Source organism: Ammospiza caudacuta, chromosome 2, assembly GCF_027887145.1.
Source record: "Ammospiza caudacuta isolate bAmmCau1 chromosome 2, bAmmCau1.pri, whole genome shotgun sequence".
Lineage (NCBI taxonomy): Eukaryota > Metazoa > Chordata > Aves > Passeriformes > Passerellidae > Ammospiza > Ammospiza caudacuta.
In genome coordinates this window covers 35,030,874-35,053,229 of record NC_080594.1, presented here as the reverse complement: position 1 = coordinate 35,053,229, position 22,356 = coordinate 35,030,874, and the positions used below count along the sequence as shown (strand labels likewise).

At 40.8% G+C, this 22,356-nt stretch overlaps 1 long non-coding RNA gene across 1 annotated transcript; it reads left to right on the top strand.

The window, feature by feature from the left end:
* Positions 1-10,912: 10,912 nt before the first annotated feature.
* LOC131554938 (uncharacterized) lies at positions 10,913-20,868 on the top strand. The gene is made up of 3 exons (XR_009274481.1): positions 10,913-11,069; positions 11,385-11,499; positions 20,686-20,868. It is a non-coding gene; the product is annotated as an uncharacterized LOC131554938 (long non-coding RNA).
* Positions 20,869-22,356: the final 1,488 nt, after the last annotated feature.

Below are 22,356 nucleotides of genomic sequence, written 5' to 3'. Positions count from 1 at the left end.
TCTCTTAAGAAAATTTTTACATGCGCCACATTTTGTAATGAGAGGGGCTTCTTTCCTGTGTTTTTGGGGACCTGGTGGTGCAAAATGCAGGTGCACAGATTGATTCAGCCTCTTCCTCCCACTCGCTTGCTGGGAGAAGGGTGTTTGACAGAGTGCCCGGAGGAAGCAGGTGCTGATTCCCAGGCTTCTCCAGTGGAAGCAATGCTAAAAATAGGCATCAGCCTCATTCTGCTGAATGTGGTAATGTTGGCATTCATAGCAGGGCCCAAATGGCATCAGGACTGTCCTGGAAAAATAGGCCTGGGCTCCTTTAGGATAATTATTTGGGCCTGGTAACTGAGAAGGGTGAGCCCAGCATGAGATAACTGGGAAATTCTTCCTGTCCTGTTAGGCTGGGGCTGAATTTTCCTTCAGTCTCTCCCTGCAGTGCTATTTTACAGTATTTGGAGTGGGTTGTACCACTTGCCACTGTGTTTTTCTGGTGGGAAAAGAGAAAAAAATGCCCAAGCTCTAAGCACATGAATGGTTGTGCCATGTGACATTGGTTATACTGATTTAGTTTTCACCCTAATAAAACAAAAATAAATGTATTTTGCAGTGCTTCGTCCTATTTTTCCCCCTCTCTTTTACAGACTGGTGATCTGTTTTTAGGAGTGTCCAAATACTGATGTTATGAACTCTAAAACTGAAGCACTGCAAGCAGCAGTAACCACTGTGCTGCTATTCAATGCACCTGCAAGGAGGGGCAAATGCTGAATGTTTTTCCAGAATTCCAATATCCAGTACTTTTGCCACAAGGTGTCATCAATGACAGTGGATCAGACCTCGCAGGAATGACTTATGCCCGATCAAGGTCCGCAAGGAGGCAATACACAAATCTCTTACTTCCAAGCAACAATAGCCTACCTTTAGTTGAAGGTCAACCTACCAAAAAGATCAGTTGAAACATACAGAATTGTTTCTCTAGAAGGGAGTGACATGACAAGCTCTTCCTCATTTCCAGAAATGTAGGACCTTTGAGACATCTGGGCTTGAGAAGTCTGGTGATAAAAGAGTATTTGGAAGGTGCATTTGGCTTTGAGAAATAGGGTTGTTTTTAACAGGAGAGGGGAAACACAGTAGTTGAACAGTGATGATATAAAGAGAGGAAAGGAGAAAACGCCAGAGCAGTTAGTATTTGGCTTTTACTGTTTGCACAAGATTAGATGTCAAAAAAACCTGAGTGAGGCAAGGCAGGAGACACGACTGTGTTAAGTCATTATGTAGTCTCAAAAAACCTTCATGAAAACTATGCATTGAAACAACTGCTTTTCCCAGCAATGATGTTCTGTAGATGTGATCTGGAAGAAAAAAGCCCCAGTCTCTTTCAGAGCCCTGGACAGATACTTGTCCAGATGACCAGTCATTAATTTTTCATTTTAAAACAGACTAATAAGATGTTTGATTTAACAGCACGGTCTTAAGGTGGATTATTGGAGTGCGGATTGGAATTGATTGTACCTTTTAGTTATCTGTAGGACCAGCTGAGAATATGTTACTTCCTGGTGTACATATAACTGTATTTTTTGACCACTAGAGGGTAGTGCAATTCCAAACAATTGTTCTTGGTGCGCTCCTGTAGGAGCTTTATTTTGTATCTTGCCACAAGGAGATGAGAATAGTAGATCCCGTATGTATAAGTTCAAGCCCTTAATTTTGTAATTTGTAAAACTGAGTGTTCAAGCCTGAAATGTCTTTTAAAATTAATTTTACAACATACAGGTTTTGGTACTAAATTAATTAGGCTCATCAGTTTCTTCTTCTTGGTGGCATTGGTGGCTCTGTCCCATTCCAGGCTGTCCTTGTGTATGCTCTCTCCTCCCTGAATGAGATTCTCTCATGTTCCTGCCTGTTCTATACCAGGACATATATAATTTCCCTTTGGTCTGATTTGTCCCATTTTCTTTTCTCCTCATTTCAGAATCCCTCCACATTCTTTTCTCCATATTCCCTTCCATGCAAATAAGTCTTTGTGTTTTCCTTCCTATTTGTCTGTATTCCTTCTTTCCTTCTTTGCCCAAGCCCTTGTATTTCCTGCTTCTTCTGTATGCAGTTAACTATTCCTAGCTGTTTGTATGGTTTCAGCCCCTTTCCTTCCTAAAATTACCTCATCTACTTCCTTTTTCTATGGCAGGCTGAATCATTCAGAGGGTATCAACACGCCAAGAATTCTTGGATGGGTTTTTCAGGGGGGAAATTGGGCATTATCATGCTGGAAAATGCTGGCAAACACTTCCATCCACATTAATGTCAATGAATAATTGCAGAGGAGCTGAATCTGTAGTTCAGGTAACAATATGCCAGGGAATCTGTGTGCCCTGTTTTCTCTCTTGTGGTTCAGCTGGTTTCCCCCAAAATTAGTCTGACATTTAAAGGTGCCTTGGAAATACAGAAAGTAAAAGTAGTCATAGTGCCTCCAAACAGAAAATCCTTGTTGAGCAGGCCCTGGCAAGCTCAGGCACAGCTTCAGCACAGCTTTTCTTAGCAAGCAGCTATGAAGGTTTGGGACATTTCCCCTTTCTGGCTACGTTTCACAGCAGTTGGATGCCAGAGGCAGAATTTGCACCAGAGGGCAGCTCTGGTGTGCAGAGAGAGATCCTGGTGCATGGGCAGTAGGGAAGAACCAGGAATCACAGCAGCAGGGGAATTGCTCAGTGCACAGGAGTCTGAGCTCTTAGACAATACACCTGGGAGCCTTTGATTTCAGGTAAGAAATGCCACTGCCTGTGAGGGCTCTTGCCATGAGGACTTGGTGAGGGCATTGGCACAGATCAAAGTGTGGGAACTGTAGAGACTCTTCAAAGCTCTGCCGATACCAGCAAATTAAACAGCACCAGCGATGTTCCTGAGCACTGAACTCAGCTCTGTCACTGATTCTCATAATCCTTACATGGTTTTAGCCTGGGCCAATGAGCAGTATCCCAAAATATTCCAGGGTGTGGGCTAGGGGATACATTACAAATAGGCAGACTGTGCTTTCACAGACTTTTTGGGGCTTTCATAGACTGGACATTGGATGCACTGTGCCAGCTGGCCTCAGGGGCAGAGACTGGTCCCAGACTTGTTTAATTTACTAATGTGAGTATAATCACAGTGACTAGGCCTGGCCACTGGACTGAAAATCTGTTTTTGCAAACCCTGTTTGGTTTAGACACCAGGAGCTGAAGGGACCTTGCTTCCATCTGTTCCCCTACTCTGCCCCCAAAGGTTACTGCCTCATACAAAATGGCCAGAAGGTTTATTTGCTCTGTGGTCATGACTGGCCACCTTGCACCTCTAGCACTGAGTTAGCAGACCACTGATTTTTGTTTTCTAATCATGCTGTTTGCTTTGATGGGAAGGACTTTTTTTTCCCCTGTAAGTATAAAAAGCAATGTTATTTTATGAGGTGAATCATGGACACGGGAAATCACTAAACCACCTGATGTTCATAATCTCTGAGGTAACAAGACATATACAAATTAATATAGATAAAATCATTACTTGGGAATGCCCTGACTCATACGCAGAACTTTGAACTTGGCTTTGTCGAATTTCATGAGGTTTGCAAGGGCCCACTAAATTCACTCTAATCAAAAAAGATAAAAGTTTAAAAAGCTGAAGGCAGAGGAAAAGCTTCACATTTTAGAGGCTCTTGCTTTTCAAGGCCATTTCTCTTTTTTTTGTTTGTTTTTTCCAACCCCTCCTCTGGATTTTGTAATACAAAAATGATCCTTAGCTTTGCATTTCTTAAGTGTTGCTGTTAGCTGCCATAGCCCATTCATGACAGTGAAGTGACACTTGCTAACAAAATTGCACAGTGTGCAGTCCTTCATTTTTGTTCCCATCATGTTGCTTTCCATCTGTTTGAAGCTTGTTCCAGAATCAAACTGCTTGCCTTAAAACAAGGTCCTGTATTGAACAGGGAGTCCATCAAGTGAATGCTTGTTTTCTCAATATGTCTGCTACACCCAACTTTAAAAGAATTTTTAAGTTACTTATGAACATACTTTACTTGATTATATGAGGTTACATAGAACCATATTTTAAGAATTGTAAATGCCGAAAAAATAGTAGAAGGCCCTGAGATGAAATGACTAATTTTCAAGTATGTTTAGGACTACAATCTCCAAAAGAACCAACTGAAATCTCTGCTGCTGTTTAATATGCATAGTGCCATAGATCAACAAAAAATATCATTGTTTTGTTTGCTTTTTACCTGTGTTTTTTCCAGGAAAAAGAAATGTGTAAGTGCAAAACACAATATTCTGCTGAACTTGAGAAGAAAGGTCAATTTCTGAATTGTGCTTGCTCTCACTAATACTTAACTTTCTCCCTATGAAGTACCATGAAAACCAACAAATAAATTACCACTGTGATTTAGAGTAGCTCCAATTAATATTTTTGTACCCATACAGTTTCTAGAGACTATATTGTCTCATGTAGCACTGAAATATATTTAGTATGTCTTTGTGTTTTGCAAGGCTGGGTTAAAGGCTTGAAATCCAGCAGTCTTTTCAACACACTGTCTTTACACTCTTTGGAAACTTTTCAACCTGTTTCACACTCAGTTTTGTCTTTCTCCTTCGTGTATCTGGGTTGTGAGTGGCATTCACTGTACTGTGTGAGCAGGAGGGCCTGTGCTAGTAGTGCTCCCTTTTGCACTTGTTACCAAAGACCTTGGATTCGAGTTTGATTGTAGGTAAACTGTGTATTCAAGTGTAAGTCATCTCTCTGTATGATGTTGGTGCACACCTGCCAAGTGTCCTCCTGAGCCACTAATCAGACATCACATTCCCTCGACATGTATGAAAGCATGTATCAAAAAAGGTGTTAGCAAGCGTGCCAGAAGTTTCTTTGTGGGAAAGAAGTGAGCTCTTTTGTTCTCCCTCTCTCAGTTGTTACTGATAATGACTCATGTGTTGCTTACAGCCTTGAAAGTACAATAGCAGTAATTCAGAAAGCAAAATGGAGCTCTGCTTTTCTTTATGAACAGGTGATGAAAGATTTTGAGAGGAGGCAGCCCATCTTAGAAGGATTTGAACCAGACAGTTGCAGCATCAAGCTTGACCAAAGGTGTCAACCAGATATAAAGGGAACAATCACAACTTGTAGTTGGCTCTCATGCTGTCTGCCTCTGGTGCCAAAGGAAAGCTTGCAGAACTGTGGAAAAGGAGCATGATTCATTTATGCCTGTTTTTGTGTTTGCACCTTCACCTTGAGCTGTACCCTGCCCATGTCCATTGTGGTTTCCTTCAGAGAGAGCATTTTGTAAGCTTGTCTTTGCTGGAGTTGCTGTTGATAAGGTGTGTTTGTTCATTGTCTGCTCCTGATGCCATGAGGCTGAAGCAAAGGAGAACTTCAGTGTCAGACAGGAAGATAATTTTGAGTGAGTGACTAGTGAAGTTGCTGCTTCTACTACTAGGAGACATGTCATGCCTGTTTATCATTGCATTCACATAATTGCTTTGAAAGTTTATTAAGATCAAAGCTTTATTAACACAACTGGGTTTCTTTCAATTCACTCAAGCAGATATAGTATTTTTTTCTATGGGGGATTATTTTGCTTATATTTTATATTCAAATCTGTTAATTTTTTTGCAGCATAAGAAGAAGCATTGAGTGGTATTCCTTCCATAAAGAAATCATAACTCATCTGTGAGAGATGAGGTCATCTGGTAGCAAAGCATGCATGCTAGTCAAGAGATGTGCAGTCTAATCCTTACTGCATAACCATGTGTTGTGGACTTGTTTTGAATCCAGCTGAGCCTGTCTGCAGCCTTCTACTTGTCACCTGTCCCTGTCAACACTTGGGTGTATGGATCAGCATTGCCGAGTGGCATGCAGTCACATCTCAGATGGGATCTCTATCCCTCATGTAATACAATTAATTAGAAATCACAGTGATATCGGAATATTGCCTGAGCATTAAAAAGCGTGTTTCACAGCACTATTACAAGATGCAGTGAAACATTGCTCATTTTACTGGGCAGTAAATCAACAGATTGTTAAATACCTTGGCTGAGATGACAGGAAGGCTGTGGATTATGTGGAGCCTCTTGATTCCCAGGTTTTAACCTTGATCACAAAATCCAAGTATTGGCACCCTTGACAGATACTCTCTCCAGCCACTTCAAGCACAATCTGTGCTCAGAGGACTGGCTATGATTTTCTTGGGTTTTCTTTATCTTCAACTGCTTCTACTGAGGTGCTCTGGGCCTAAAAATTGATTAGTGGGTTTGCTATTTGCTGTGGACATGCTGGGCCCAATCTGAATCAAATGGAGCTTTGAAAGTTTTCATGAGGGTGAGATGAGGGCACTGAGTATCAAGAGACCCTTTTTCCTCAGTAAGATGTTAGACATCATACTTCAAGACAGATAATAAGATGTTACTTGAAGGGTAACACTGAGACAGAAGATCTTAGAAACAAGTACTGTGTCAAGCCTGCTGCTTCTCAGTTATTCTAACTTTCTATGAGTTTTGACCTGTTGAAGGGTGCCACATTGAAGTCTCTCAAGCCTAAACTTCCATGTCACCTGGGGTCAGATTCAGCCAGTGTACAACCATAGACAACTGCTAATTTTCTGTAATGCCACTGGTTTCCCAGAATTGAAGGTTTTATTATAAACACTCATTTTCTCCCACTTTCTTTGATTTCTAGCCTGCAGGATTTCAAAAAACAATTGAATATGTGACTGAAATGAGTTGCCAGAATTCTTAGGGAAAAATAGTCCTGAGAACCATGGACAGATGCCTGTCTTCTTGGTAGATAACATTTCTGAACTTAACAAATGAAATAGTTTTAGTTACCATATTATTGAGGAATTTGAGTGAAGTGCTGTAACGATTTCCCAGTCCACCTAGGGGCCAAGTAACCATGAAAAATTACACTTTTAAAGTTTATAGAAAAAGTAACTACTGTGCTAACTGCTTGGATAACCACTTAGATCTAATAAAGAGAAATGTTTTTATAGGCATGTCAAGAGAACAGTGATACAATACAAACAAAAAACCATAAAAGCACTAAATTAACAATATTTTCAGGGCTAATTTTCAGGCAAGAGAAAATTTGCTAATTAAATTTAGCAATGACATAAACTTGGAAGACAAAATCAAAACAAAGAAGAACTGGAACATCATGTAGGAAGCCTGCATAATCTTGAGGACTGGAGTAATAGAAGTCATATACTGCAGAGTAAGGAAAAAAATCTGATAGAAGACAGGAGATTGCAGAAAGAGTAGAGGTAAAACATCTGGATTCAGTTGCTAGCTACCAGTGTACTGTGGATCAGCTGTAAGATGTGCCTAGATAAAGGCAAATGAAATCTTGAAATGTCTCTTGTTGCTGTTTCAGAATACGTGGAAGAAGCTAAAGCTCCGCAGAGAGATGTCAATGTAAAAAACAATATTAACACAAGAACAAATGGAAAGATGTGTGAAATGTGAAGTAGGCAATCATTGCTAAGCCAGAAACCAAACACATTTATTTTCAGCTTTGATTGCCATGCTTGTAGTAGCAGAGAACACAAATTCATGATTCAAGGATTCCTTTCCAGTCATGTTATCAGTTATGTTCTGAGAATCACAGGTGAAAAATGTGCGGGCTCATTTACTGTCAATAATACTTCTCCTTGCTAAAATACAACAACCTCCAAGAAACCTGGGAAGTAATTTTAAAGAAAAGCCAAAGGTAAGTTACCAGTTACATCAGGGTTCATTAGGCTGTGCCAGAGCACCACTGACCCTGCACAGTTTGTCTAAACAATAAATTTAAACAGTAAGAGGAGTTTTAATTGAGCTGAGGACCAAACAGATGATTTCAGAAATGCAATGTGTCTCCCAGTCTGCTCTCAGCAGAATCTCCAGCCCAATCTCTGAAAAGGGAATTTGGACCCAAATTGCACAGGGGAAAACTGACTTGCATATAAGGGCAAAACTGAAACTGAAGGTCAGAAAAGTGAGAAAGACATATGTTTGCTTTCAGAAGTAAATGTACCTTAAAAAGAGCCTGAGCCTTTCTTAATGAGCTAGGGCTTAAAAGAAATCTTGATTATGTAGGATTCTGCTTCAGTGTTTGCAAACATGCTCACTCCAGACCAATTCCATAATCTCCAACTGGTAAACCACCAATAACAAGGACAATAAATGCTTAAGATTTCAAGGCACACACTTAGATGAGCCAGGGAACTAGACTTGGTAATACTACAAGGAAATTGAATCCTACTGGTTCTAATGAAAAGGGAGAACGGAGGAAAAAAAAAGGTAGCCTTTGTACACTAAAGAATGCAATGCATTTAAAACAAAACTATTCAAAACATACCAATTTGCTGCATGGATCCCATTGGGTGAAGCATTTAATAAGAATGTGCAAAAACCTAATTCCCTCAGTGTTTACAATCTGAGATAAATCTACTGAACTGATATTAAGAGTCAGTAGACCATAACTCAAACTTCTTCAGAATTGTGACTGATATCTTACCAGGGTAATCACAACTTATATTGAGGCCACAAAAAAGCATAACTTGCAAAAAAATAATCTATTTCCTTTAATGACTTGTAATGGGGCCTCTGTTTGAGACCATTTAGTTTTAATTAACTCTGATGCTTTTCAGCCAGGGGTCTGTTTTGGGCTGACTCATCCCTACCTCCCCCTGAAATTTCAGCCAGAGATTGTTAGTCATTTCCCAGTATGATAAGAGAAGAATAAGTTGGTTTTCCGTGTTAAAATATCTTAGAAGCCCAGATGCTTTTGTGGTATAGGTTTTTTGTTCATTTGTTGGATTTTGGGTTGTTTCTTTATTTTTTCTTTTTTTTTTTTTTTTTTTTTTGTTTTTTTTTGTTTTTTGTTTTTTGTTTTTTGTTTTTTTTTTTTTTTTTTTTTTGGTTTGGTTTTTTTGTTTTTTTTTTTTGTTTGGCAAGAGGACGGGTTATGTGTCAGGTCTGCACTTCTTGTGCCTGTGAAAATTGACCTAAATTTGGCCAAGTCAGGAGCCTTTAAAAAAGAATCTCACTTCTTATGTTCTGGGGAATTGTGCTAAACTTCAACAATAAAATAAAACAGTGGGTGGGAGAATGACAGAGGCTCGATGAGATGATGGGAGAGAGGGGACATAAACAGGAAACTAGGACTGGCCTTATGAAGGTGTTGGATTGGCTGTGGGGGAGTAGAAAAAGATTTGCCTAAACAGTTTGATGTGTGTGGGGACAAATATATTGGACCAACAAAACAGAAATGACAGGATGTATGGGAAGTGAGAAACTGAGACTGAGCAAGAGATGTTCCCTATAGGACTGGAGAGATTAACTCCTCCATCTTCTAGGATAATATAAAAATAAGAAAGAAATGCTGAGGTTCTATCATGATGAAAATCATAGAAAATTATAGAATAAATTAATATTTTCCCTCTTCAGTTTTGGCCAGTTTACAGTGAATAAAACTTTGGAACATGCAAGAAATTAGGGGGGAAAAAGGAATTGAGCTGCTGTTGCTTTAAAAGGTGGATTACTGACATATCTATGAGATAACTGAATTATGGTTTTGTAAGTTCATTGTGGTAAGCTCTGTATTTCCAAAGAAGACTCAGCTTACTTAAGACTCAGATTGCATAAACTTGGTGCCTAAAGACAAATGACATCAATCTCCTCTTGAGTGAGTGTTCTTTTTTGAACCAAATGAGGAAGCTGGGACCTGTGGAAAAACAGCACCAACTCAGGTAATTAAAATCCACCATAAGGGATATATTCAAAGGGCAATAATTAAGGTGATGCAGCTTACGTTCACTTTGGCATTTTGCAGCCTTCAAATGCTTAGATTTGCAAATTTCAGGAGTGTTCTTTCAGTCTCCTTTTTGTGCGTTTAATTAACATTGTGTATTGTTTGTATGGAGGTAGAGCCTGGAAGCCCTAGGCAAGGATTCCAAGGCTTTGCAGTCACAACACGGAATAGCTGTTAGAAACCCAGAGTTTTCAGTTACTTCTATCTTGGACTGCATTTGAAAAACTGAGATGTATGAGCTTTGGAGCTGGGAGCACAAATAGCAGTGTGTAGTCCCTGATTTGTCTCTTTAGACTGTGTGCTTTTTCGAACTGGAGACATGTTCTCTTTGTGTAATCTCTTCTGTCCTTTGCTACCACCACAGAAGTGTAAATTTTGTGCTGATAAAGATGGTTAGTAATAATTTGTACTATAAAACGTTTTAAAATCCTTAAGCCTTACTGCTTAGAGCTCCCCAGCTGAATATTGCAGGCTAAGTGCTGTTAACAAACAATAGAGATTGTAATTTTGTTTCGTTGTAAGTGCTTGTGGTTTTGAACACATCCATTCTTCTTTTCCTTCCCACAGAGCTCAAAGTGACTTGGGCATGCAGTAGTGACTGTGAAAGTTTCTGGCATCCATGCATTTCTTACAGTATTAGATAAGCTGCTTGGTTTTGTAGCACATGAACCAGGTAGAATTGTCTTCCTTGAAAATGCTTCAGTGAGTGTCACTTCTTGCCTCAGGCAGGCAGGCAGGCTGTCAGGGACAGTCTGTCTGTCTTGTTCTTCATCCAGCAGTCCCCTCTGAGTGAGCTGTGGGAACTGGGCTTTCTCAGGTCAGGCAACTTGTCTGAGGAGCTCAGTCTCTGTGGATGCCAGCCATCGTTCTGCTCCAGCTTTCTTTGGGTCTCTCTTGGAGGTCAGTGCATTCTTTGGCAGCTGTGTCTCACCTTTCTGCTTTAAACTTATTTGGTATGTTTAATACAGGGAGGTTTTGTGATACGCTTTGCTTTCTGCAGCATCCTAGAAGCCTGGATAAAAGATTTGGTGAAAAGAAAAAATAGATAACAGGAGACTAAATATGTTGTGATTTGATTGCATGGAAGTCTGTAGACTTACACCTGGAAGGACTGTGTGGCAAATGTGTGACTGACAGGAGAATTTGGCTCAGATTGCAGGCATGTGGATGAATTGCAGGATCAAAACCTTCCATTCCAATTGGAATAATAAGAAAAGTCATCTCATGTGCTCAGACAAACTTCGGTTTCATCAGCTGCCTTCTCTTGATCTGCAGTAAGTACCAGTGATCACACTTAGTATGATTACTTTGTTAGACAAGGGAGAAGTGCTGCTCTAGATGTTCCTAATGACGTTCCTCTCTGCCACAGAAGGTGACACCACAGCAAACAAAAATAGTGGGCATAGCTAACAAAACAGTTCCCTTGCAATCAAAGTGTAAATAACACTTTGACATTATGACTTCATTGCTATATAATGCTTTGTTTGGAATTGCATTGCAAGCAAAAAGGCAAATTAGTTTAAAGAAAGCCCAAATCTCTGTGGAGCAGAGGTCTCAAGTGTGCTATTTCTTCATTGGCCGTTTTGCAGAGCAACCAGCAAACTGCAGCTCAGCCTGTAAGCCTCTCAGGAGAACTAATCTGGCCTTGATGGAAGCAGAGGCTTGACAACAAATCTGGAGAATTTAGAAACAAGTGGAGATCAGGTAAGAAGTAAAAGGAGTTAACCAAAATAGATAGTATCACAACAAGAGTATCTTTATTTTGTGAAATAACTGATTTTTGACAAGGAAAATGGGATCTCTTGAAACTTCAGTGAAGTAGTTGGTGTGTTGCCACAAAGATAACTGAGCTAAACAGGCGAAAGTGAGGATTAGGGCAAGAAAGGTAACATAAACAGGTGAGGTCAAAGTTTCCCACTTATTTGGGATTTTGCACGATTGCATCCTGTGAGGGCGTTAAACTGGTTGTTTTGTGCCATATTGTCTATGTTAAACTAACAGGTCATTAAGGAAAGACTCATGGAAAATATGCAGGTAAACAGCAAAAGGGGTGAACCCTACTCTGATTTTGCCAAGCTCTGTCTGGGTTGACAACTAGCAGCTGTCACTGCATGTGTGTAGGCTGTGCACAGAGGTTTTTGGCTTATTTGGGTATATAAAATTGTCTGTGACTGTGTGCTTGACATGGTCTGCTGGTAAGTCCTGGGCAAGTGCAAATTCTGCTCTGTGTACTGCCTGCAAACCTACAAAACATCTTTTTTATACTATTTTATAAAGTAGACCAAGACTCAACTGGTTTTGGAAGTAGTTTGCAGAGTGGGCTTGAAAGGGAAATCTCTCATTCCTCACACTTTGCAAAGCAATGATTTCAGCTGCATTTCTGCTCATGCTGGGTACCTTCAAATAATTGTGCTGTTAAAAAAACCAAACCAAAACAGACCTAGAAGGTTGGAGAAGGGGAACACTTTGGAAGTAGAGAACTTCCTATAAAGGTTTTGAGGATTTGGGTTGCTTGGTGAGCTGATTTATTTTTTAAAAGCACTTAAGGTAATGCATTTCAGTTTATTTTCCCTCATGAAGTAAGCCTTGTAACCTGCTGTTTTTGTGATTTTCTCAGCCATCACATTACCTTCCACGGTTTGGGAAAGAAAACCAGGAAAAGATATAGGCACTGGCCATCTCTGATTGGAATTTGTTTAATGATAGCAACCTGCTTAGTTCTTTTTCATGTTTCAACACAAATCTTCAGTTCTAGATTTACTTATTAAGCCTGAAGACCATCTGCTGAAAGAAATTTAGCTCCATTAGTAGGAAGGAACCACATGCAATTCCTTCCTAGGCTAACAAAAGCTGAAGTGGACTTACTAGTGGTTGAATATAGTAGCATATAAGCTGAAAATAATTTTTTTTAATAGCTCTAATTTGTATATGTACATAGTGTGGGCAAAACAGGCAATAAACTCTTGTTATCTTACTCCCTGGCATGACATAAATGACTATCAAGGATACTGAGCAGAGGAGGATTTGGCCCACTCAGCTTATTAGGTTGTTTTCCTGGGTGTATTTCAGTGCCTGTTTGTTACAGAGATTAGTCATGTATCTGCAATGTTGGATGGTTTTCCTCCATTTCTACAAGAGGATGTGCTGCTCCCAGTGGAAATAAATAAATAAGCACAGTAATTCCTGCTCTTTGCCGTACCAGTGGGTGGTTTGGATGTTGTGTGTGTCATGCTGGAGCTGTGAGTTCAGGCTTGGCAAATTATTACTGGATCATTTAGGCTGGAAATGATTACTCATAATTATTGTTATGGTGCTGCCTACAAGCCATGGCCTTGCCATTGTGGGTGCTGATAAAAACATCAGATGGAGGCCTTGAACTTGGTCTGTATAAGATGTGATCCAGGTATGATTTTCATGTATGGACATTTAATGGGATTTTAATGACTTACTGCCTAGGCTGGGTGCATGTTTTGTCTGCTTAGTTTTTAAAACTGAAATGCATCACCCAAAAATTGTGGCATCCCTGGTGACTGTGCAGATTATACACAGGCTAAGAGCAGAAGAAACAGGCTAGCTGTTTGCTGTCTTTTTCTGTTCATGAAGAAAGACAACAGAATGAAAAATTAGGATGATTAATAAAACAAGCAGGATTTCCAGCATACCAATTGCTTCTTTGTGGCTGAGCATGATGGCACCATGCTTATCTTAAATTTTGTTATAGAGGCTGCAGTGCTGTTCTTGTGGATTTTGTGTAGATTTTCTTGCCAAAGGAAAGCATGGGAGAAAGCATCCCTGTGCTTGAGGGAGTTCCAGCCTGATGAATAGCATATGATATCTGGTGATACCTGGTACCCCATTGCTCCAGACACACCACTATGCCCTGCCCAAGGGCATTCAGTGAAGCTGGAGACGCTGCAGGTCTCAGAGAGACATTTCTTTGATCCATTTGAACAAGAAAATGTAAGCACCATGCCACAGATATGATCTTTCTGTGAATGTAACTTCTTGAATTTGTTTATTCTGGTGGCATTCTCTGGCAGGAATCTTTAAGGATGAAAATACTAATTTTGAAGCATTATTTTATTGGAATTTAGGTGTATAGGTTCAAAAGCATTGTCCTTCAAAATCACCAGCCCAAGAGATTTCTGTCTGGATGGCAAAGTTTCTTGTTTTCTGAATTTTTCTTGGCGAGTTCACAGTTCAGCTTCTGTGTTGCTCTTAATTCTACCCATGATGCTCAAGGCATTCCTTTATCTGCATCCACTGAGGGTTGTGATCTGGAAGCTGTGCCCCAGGCACACCTGCCTCACAGGGAGCAGCACTGACCTGAACACACATCACAGCACTCACAGTCACATCAGGAAACAAGTAAATAAATAACCACAGCATTGCAGTTGGGTAGCCAAGATAGCTTGGACCAAGACTAGATGTCCCTTTTCCCTGGGGTATCTCCTAACCTTTATGCTCCTTCTTTTTGGCAGAGTAATTTCTAAATAGTTTGTTTCACTGTGACAAAATTCCTGTAGCAATTTTTCTTGTGATTATTTCCTTGGGTGCTTTCATGCTTTTTCTCAATTCTACTTTAATATTCGCTTCAGGCACTGCTGAGTACACTCTGGTGATTATTGCTGTGGCAGTTTAAGATGTGTCTGCTTGTTCTGCCCCTCTGGTGTGGGGTACTGCCTCACCTCACAGCTGTCAGAATGAGCAGGTGCTGAGGCTTCTGCCTGATGACAAAACCAAACCAGTAGATAGATGATAAATATGCATCTGAATTAAGACTCTTGGTTTTGGAGAGAAGCAGGCAAAATGCAGGCACACATTTCCTTCTGCTGACTTTGGCAGAGGGATGAGGGCACCCTCAGCAAGTCTGCAGATGACACAAAGATGTGTGGTGCAGCTGATGCACCTGGAGGATGGGATGGTATCCAGAGGAACCTGGACAAGCTTGAGAAGTGGGTCTGTGGGAGCTTCATGAGGTTAAAAAAGGCCAAGTGCAAGATTCTTCATGTGAATTGGGCAGCTCCTGGTATCAATACAGACTGGAGAATGAATGGATTGATTGCAGCTCTGAGAAGACTTGGGAGTGCTGTGGATAAGAGGCTGGACATGACCCAACAATACTCACAGCTCAGCTGTGTCCTGGGCTGTATCCTAAGCAGTGCAGGCAGCAGGGCGAGGGAGGGGATTCTGCCCCTCTGCTCTAGTGAAACCCCACCTGGAGTATTGAATCCAGCTCTGGGGTCTTCAGCATGGAGGGGATATGGATCTGACTAGTGCTGCAAAAATTATCAGGAGGCTGGAGCACCTCTGCTCTGGAGATGGGCTGAGAGAGTTGGGGTTGTTCAGCCTGGAGGAGAGAAGGCTCTGGGAAGACCTTCCAGTCTCCTGGAGGGGCACCTTCCAAGGCCTAAAGGGGCTACAAGAGAGCTGGAGAGGGACTTTTGACAAGGGCATGAAGTCAGAGGACAAGAGAAAATGGCTTTAAACTGAAAGAGGGTGTAGATTAGATTAGATACCAGGGAGAAATTTTAGATTAGATTAGATTAGATACCAGGGAGAAATTCTTCCCTGTGAGGGTGGTGAGGTACCCATCGCACATTGCCCAGGAAGCTGTGGCGGCCCCATCACTGCAAGTGTTCAAAGCCAGGCTGAATGGGGCCTGGTCTAGTAACCTGGTGTGACTACTAGACCAAGTCTTGAGCTCTTGGTCTAGTAGAAGGTGTCCCTGCCCATGGTAGGGGGCTGGAACAAGATGAGCTTTAAGGTCACTTCCAAGTCAAACCATTCTGTGATTCTATGGGAGCTCCAGCCTGAGGTACCAGCTAACAGCTGCAGAATGGAAATGTCTTAAACTGATGCAGCTGTTGCTAAGTGACTGATCCAAATATAGTATTTTAGTTTAGCATTTTAATTTAGCAAATTTCATGCATTAATATAGCATACAGGTGTTAATTTATTACATTAGCTATAAATATATTTATGGGGTTTTTTTTCACTTTGCATTTGAGACTGTCTAGCAATAATGAGAGGAAATAAATTGAAAATTGATTTGTCTGGTTTCACCATTTTTTCTTAGCTGATCCTGTAGTATGGTTTGCATCTTGCCTTCTGATTCCTTAATTGCAGTTTGCACTTGAGAAAACCATCTAATACTTGAATTGCAAGCTAGCCTCAGTTAGAAGCAAATGACATAAATATTTGGGAAACCAATCAGGAAGCATTCAAATCTTCCTTGGTGACGTGCCTCTTTTAGTTGTACAGCTTGCTTCCTTCTGGATGGCAAACGTCAGCGTTAAGATTAGCCTGGCACTGTGAAAGTCCTTACTTGGCATTTCCTCACCAGAGCGAGCACTGCTGGATTTGTGATACTGCTCCCCTGCCAACGTCAAACGGGCTCAGGCACAGCAGCCCTCACATGTTCATGCTGAAACCTGGTTGGCTCTGAAACAGCATGTTAAAACAAGAGCCAACAGTTTGATGCCCAGCTGAGAACTCAGGGACTGATACAGATACCTGCAACTGGATACCCATGAGAATTAAAGAGCTGAACTGAAAGAGATTAAGCAGCTCTTTGTACATTCTCCCCTGCGAAGCGTAAAGAACTGAGAGCTTCATTGTTTTGTAACCACTTGTAAACTAAAGGGGGAAAATAATTACTTCAGCATTGGCTTCTTGAATATGGTTTTATGGAAAGTGCTCTTCCCAGAAATCTAGCCACACAGGCAAAATAAGGAATCCTCAATACACAGATTTCACAACAGAGCATTGACCATCCGGAAGTTTAAATGTTCCCAAACCTGGTTTCCCTTCAGCAAGTAGCTTTGCCCTTCTCTTTCACAGTCTGCATACATCAGCAGTTAACTCACTTTCTGCAATGTTTTTTGAAAATTTTTTACCTTGGACCTCTAGACCCTTTTTCTCTAGACAGCCATTTGCACCTTCATCTCTGTGTGTGATAAAGGCCACTGTCACCAGAGAACCAGTTTCAGGATCACAGTTTCCTGCAGGGCTGCTCTCTTGTAAAGCCTGTGGACAGAGGCTGCCAATTGCAAATGGCAATATTAAATGTTTCTTCCCTATAGTTCTTCCCTGCCTGCTGAAGATTAGTTCTCTGTATGACTGCAGGCCCACATCCCTTCTACAAGGTTTATATTTGTTGCAATTGGAAGCTTTCAGAGGCAGCTTAAAGGATTGATTTCGTCTGAGAGCAGAAATGGGAAGTAGGAACTCTTGAATTCAAAAAGCATTATTGCAGCAGTTTTGCTGCAGAGCCTGAGGCAACGGATTGAGCTCTTACCTAATTTCCCCATCTGCAATACAGCTCCTAGGATGGTTTGGTGCTTAATTTATGCTGATGAAGTTAATTACTTGCTAAGTCAGTAATAATTTGATGAGAATCTCTGCATATCCCAGAAAATGTGGTAAAAAGAAAGGCAAAATAGCCATCCCAAAAACTGTTAATTAACAAACTGAAACAAGATGGTGAGATTCAGGATAGAAACCTCATCAGAGATCTTATGGCCAATTACAGCCAGTGCAACTTGATTGCAGAGGCAGCTTGACAGGAATGTGAAGCTAGAGGTTGGTATGTTCCTGAAACCTCAGTTTTATCCTGGCAGTTTTGTAAGACTATGTGGTATGCTGAGGCAGCCACTGAAAAAGCTCAGGGGGTTGTGTGTTGTTATTTAGCAGTTTCTGCAGGTATCTACAAGGAATCAATAGGAAAGGATTATGCATTAAATAATTTATTAAGCTTTCCTGTGTCCTGCAGAACAATCCATGACTCATCAGCAATTTGGACAGCACTGAGATGTACATCATATCAAAGGAATTCTGCAGGGCCAGCTCTCTTGGCAGGCTTGTTGTGATCTATATCTCTCGTGTAACTCTGGTTATAGTGTGACCAACCAGTACAATGAAATTATTAGTGTCACTGTCCTCAGCCAAATTGCCCCTGAGCTTGTATAGCTCCCTCTATTGGGTTAACTGTCAAAGTCACTCTCTACCCTGCAAAATGGGTGTTCCATCTCTCCAGCTTTTTGATGAGTTTAATAACTTGAATTATCTTGCTGTTTCTATGATATTTTGTCTGCTCCAGGTCAGTTCAGATTATGTTGCTGAAGATCTTTACTTTGCACTTTAATAATATTTTACTGCACTGATGTTTGAAGCTGCGCTGAAATCTCAAATTCAATGCAGTTTTTCCAAAACATTTGAAGTCAGCTTCTCTATAATCTTTCTGTTATGATCCACTTAGGTCCTCTTGGACACAATGCAAATGGGTAGAACTGAAGGACAGAGGTTTCACGTTTTCAAAGCTTGCTTGTGAAACATCCAAAATGCCCAGAGACACCATGTCTGTCAGGGCTCTGCAGTTTTTGGTTGCTATTCATGTAACCAAGTGAGGCAGAAGAGCAGAGATAAGGGAAAGAGCAGGGGAAGCTTCCTCTCTGCAGTTTATTCTCCAGGGTTTTATTCAGTCCAGTTTTAAATGGCCCAAGCTACTGAAGTGATTCAAGCTATGACATTTTGGCAGAGTGTGAAACAAAATCTGGCAGAGGTGCTATGACTGAAGGGCTGGTTTTGTACTCTGAAATGTGTGTCAAATCTTTCACTGGCTCCAGTTAAAACAGAATCAGCTCTTCAGAGTCATTCAATTTGAATAAGCTCAGCAAAACCAGCAAAAGAATCTACTTTTGTGGTGCCATTACGCTGTTACAATCTCTCTCAGCCTCACCCTCCTCTGTTTACAGTGCCCTCCCATGCAACTAAGACTTTCTGCATAGAAAAATGAGCTGCTTTTGTTAGGTTTTGAGTAATAAATAACCCTGGATTAGTAGTCTCCGTCTGATGTCTCATTCAGACTGTCTTTTGCATTACCTAGCTATGTTTTTAAGCCCTGACACTGAAAGTGAAAACTCTCAAGAGGCATTCTTTAAAAAGTCAATAGAGAGAGGAAAAGCTAATTGATTTTAAAATTATCTTTATTGTTACTTTCCTTGTATGGTAGCCCAATAAACTTGAGGAGTTCCTAATGAAAGGTAAATTTAGCGCACTCTTCTTTTTCCACACTTCCAGAGTTCTGTCCCCTTGATGTTATGCTTTCTTTTTTATTTCTCCCCACTTATAGGTAAAAGGAAAAAAAATAGCATAGTTCAGAATAATTTAGATTGATTTAAGTTTCAGTAGTCTGTTCTTGTTTCCTTACTGGTTCAGCAGGAGTTGTTGAGCCCAAGAAATGCATAAATGTATTTTTACTGTGTTCTTCCACATTCTCACAGAGGAGGATTCTTCTCATCATAAACCACAATAAAATGAATGGAAAAGTGATTCTGAGTGTTTGTTATAAAACCATTGCAATTCTGTAAGCTGAATCCTGGAAGGAAAACCTGTCATAGACTTGTCTGCTGGGAAATCTGTTCTAGGTAGCAAATTTACATTTTGGGCAGTATTGAGGGGTTTTTTTTCTGATTTCTTTATATTAAGGAGAGAAAATTAGAGTCATGGTTCTGGGACAGTGCAGAGAACCAGTTCACACCTGAGTCCAGGACGGTCACCCAGACAGTTCTAAGAGGGCTGTGCCACACAGTATCACAGGCCAGGACCTTGTACTGCTGGCTGAACGAGAGCCAGCAGCCATAGATTGTTCAGAGATTTCTGCAGGTATTCTGTCACTTGGGAGCCAGGCTCTCATGTGCCTTAGATGTTTGCCTGCCTGCCATTACTATGCTACTTTCCACACTTCCTTCATTGGCAGCAATTCCTTCATGCTCCAAAGGCCCCAGTGAATGAAGAGTGTTTACGACCTCCCCCTTCCCTCCCCTCCCTGTCAGCAGTGCCCCTCTTGCTCTCCCTGGGAGCCTCGTTCTTTGTCTGCTGCTGCCTGTGTTTTGTAAATCAGGGCTGCTGCCGTGATTCTTCACTACAAAAGTGGTGAAGCACTGGAATGGGATGCCCAGAGAAGCAGTGAATGCCCCATCCTTTGGAAGTGTTTGAGGCCAGGTTGGATGGGGCTCTGAGCGACCTGGTCTAGTGGAAGGTATCCCTGCCCATGGGTCTTTAAGGTCCCTTCCTACCCTAACCATTCTGGCATAATTTCCAGTCAAGATGGGTCATAGATCCCTAAAAGAGTGTCTAGACTGTATTCACATTCAGCCTTAGGTTGGCTGGTGGGATCAGGGAGGAAAGGGACTTTCAAAGTGAGGTGAATGATTAAATAAGGCTGGAAGGGGAAAGGAGAGGAAGTAGGAATGAGTAGATGTTTCTTGATACAGCTGGAGAAGAATAGGGAAAGGCAGGGATAGGTCTTTTTTAGACTGCAGGCAGAGGGAAGTTTGATGTAGGGAACCATAGCTGTGACTGCAATTGGGAGATTGAAAGACAAAATTCTGAACCAAATTCCTGGTTTTGGAGCACATCAGGACTGTTTTTAACATCTGGAAACAGGCTCTTCTGTTATGGCACTCATCTCCACAGATTATTGCAAAATGTGGGATTTACACATAAATGGTCAGCCTGTGGTGTGAATTCTTATAGCTCCAGTGACTGACCCAGTGTGTTTGACTTTTATACCTTCACCCACAAGGAAGAGCTTACACCGTTTAAATATGTTTTTTACCTCAGATTATCACTGCCTAGTAATATTTTTCCAAAACCCAAACTATTAAGATTATTGAGAGAACATACAAAACCTAAGCTAAAGACATGATTCTGTACAGCTCCAAAGAAACTCACAGCACAGGGTAAAACTCCTCCCTTGCTTTTAAGCTTGAATTAGCAGCATGCCTCAAAACTCAGATATATGTGCTTAAATTCAGCTGTTAGCTAATGAATCAAAGACTGACCTCACTGTTAAGCCATTGCCCATCTGTATTTTATGACTTCCAGAGATACACAAGGCTTCCAGAATCAAACAGTCATTTGTGGCTTCCCTAGTATTCCCTGACTTGCTGACTGCTCACCAAAGCTCTTAGCTGTCTCTGTGCAATTTCCTGGCTAAAGGAGATCTGGAATGTAAAAGTGTATTCATCACCAGAGGTTTTGCAAGATTCCAGGACTTCAATGAAGCGGTAAGAGATTATTTAAAATTGGAATGGCATGAAAGTTCCTCTGAGTTTTCAACCAACTATAGGGTAACTTAACCAACAAGTAAGTAACCCATAAGAAGAAGCAGAATTATTCAGGCTTGAAGCATCCAAAAAAACCAAACCAAAACAAACCCAGACAAAAACAAACAAACAAAAAAACCCCCACAAAGTTGTAATAACTGTTATAACTGTACCAGACAGATCCTGACCCTTTACTGTGAGCTTCTCAGTACAGAAATGGAGGACTAAGTGGCAAGTGGGAACATGTACAGTACGATGCCTTAACCATTTATCAGGAGTGAAACAGCTGCATAGAGTCAAATACTGAGAAATGTTTTTGCATAAGCTGGATTTTCAACTTCAGTGCTAAGATCAAGAAGTGTAACCCAGAGCCAGCTTTGCTAAGATGATGACCCTGCTTCTTACTCAAGTATTTGAATTCATTCTAGGGCAGAGAAATCATAGCAAACCTTTCTACAGGATGTTAGGAGGTGCATGTCCATGTTAAATATGTGTCAGAGGTAATGTGCTATTTGTATACATTTTGGAAATGATTTTAACTTCTGTTGTGATGGGCATTACATACCATCTAACATCAGGATATTTAAGATAGGAACCAGATGCTACGTTGTGCTAGTCAGGTGTTCTGGCCCTTTCTATTTTTTACTTTGCTTTTCTGGCACGAAAACTCCCTAAAATTTACTGAGGAAATGAAAGATTGTTGCTGTCCTGCTTTAGTGTGTTTGTTTAGCAAAAACATTTGTGCATCATAGATTTGTGTCCAGAAACACATTCCTCACTGCTTCAGTGTACTGCATAATCTGGACAAAATGAAAAGGAAATAGTTGTGATTTGAAACTGTTTTACATACATTTTGCAGAGCTGGACAAACTTACATTATATGTAGGGCAGTGATGAATCATAGTCTGTCTTCTTCTTCACTTCACACCACTATAACAACATTACTTTGCTGGATTGACTTCTGATTTACTAGGTGAGAAACCTCCAGGCAGTACTGTGCTGACCCACCATCACCTTCAGTTTTGCTTGCTGGTGCTTGCTGTTTCTTCATCTTCACAGTATGATATTTAGCTGAGGAACTTTGTAATTTTGTGTTGTATAACTATAGGACTCAATTTTTCTTTTTGTCTTTTTGCTTTCCCTGCTAGTAAAATCTAGAGATCTGTAATTAGTTTTCAAGTCATTCATGAACTCTGTTTTCTTCCATGTAGGCTGAGTCCAATTTGTCTCCGTTTGCTTGAGCAGATTAAATGAGTGGACAGGTTATTGCAGATGACTAAGTGGGCACATCCTAACAAGTTACTGTCCCTCAGCTAAGCTTCAGCTCCTGTGATTTCACATGCTCCTGCGTTCCTCCTGCATCATGTCAGCCAAGGTATTTGGGGATTTGATCTGAGTCAAAACACCTAGGAAAACTCCTAGGTGGACCAGTTCCTTGATCCCTTCCATT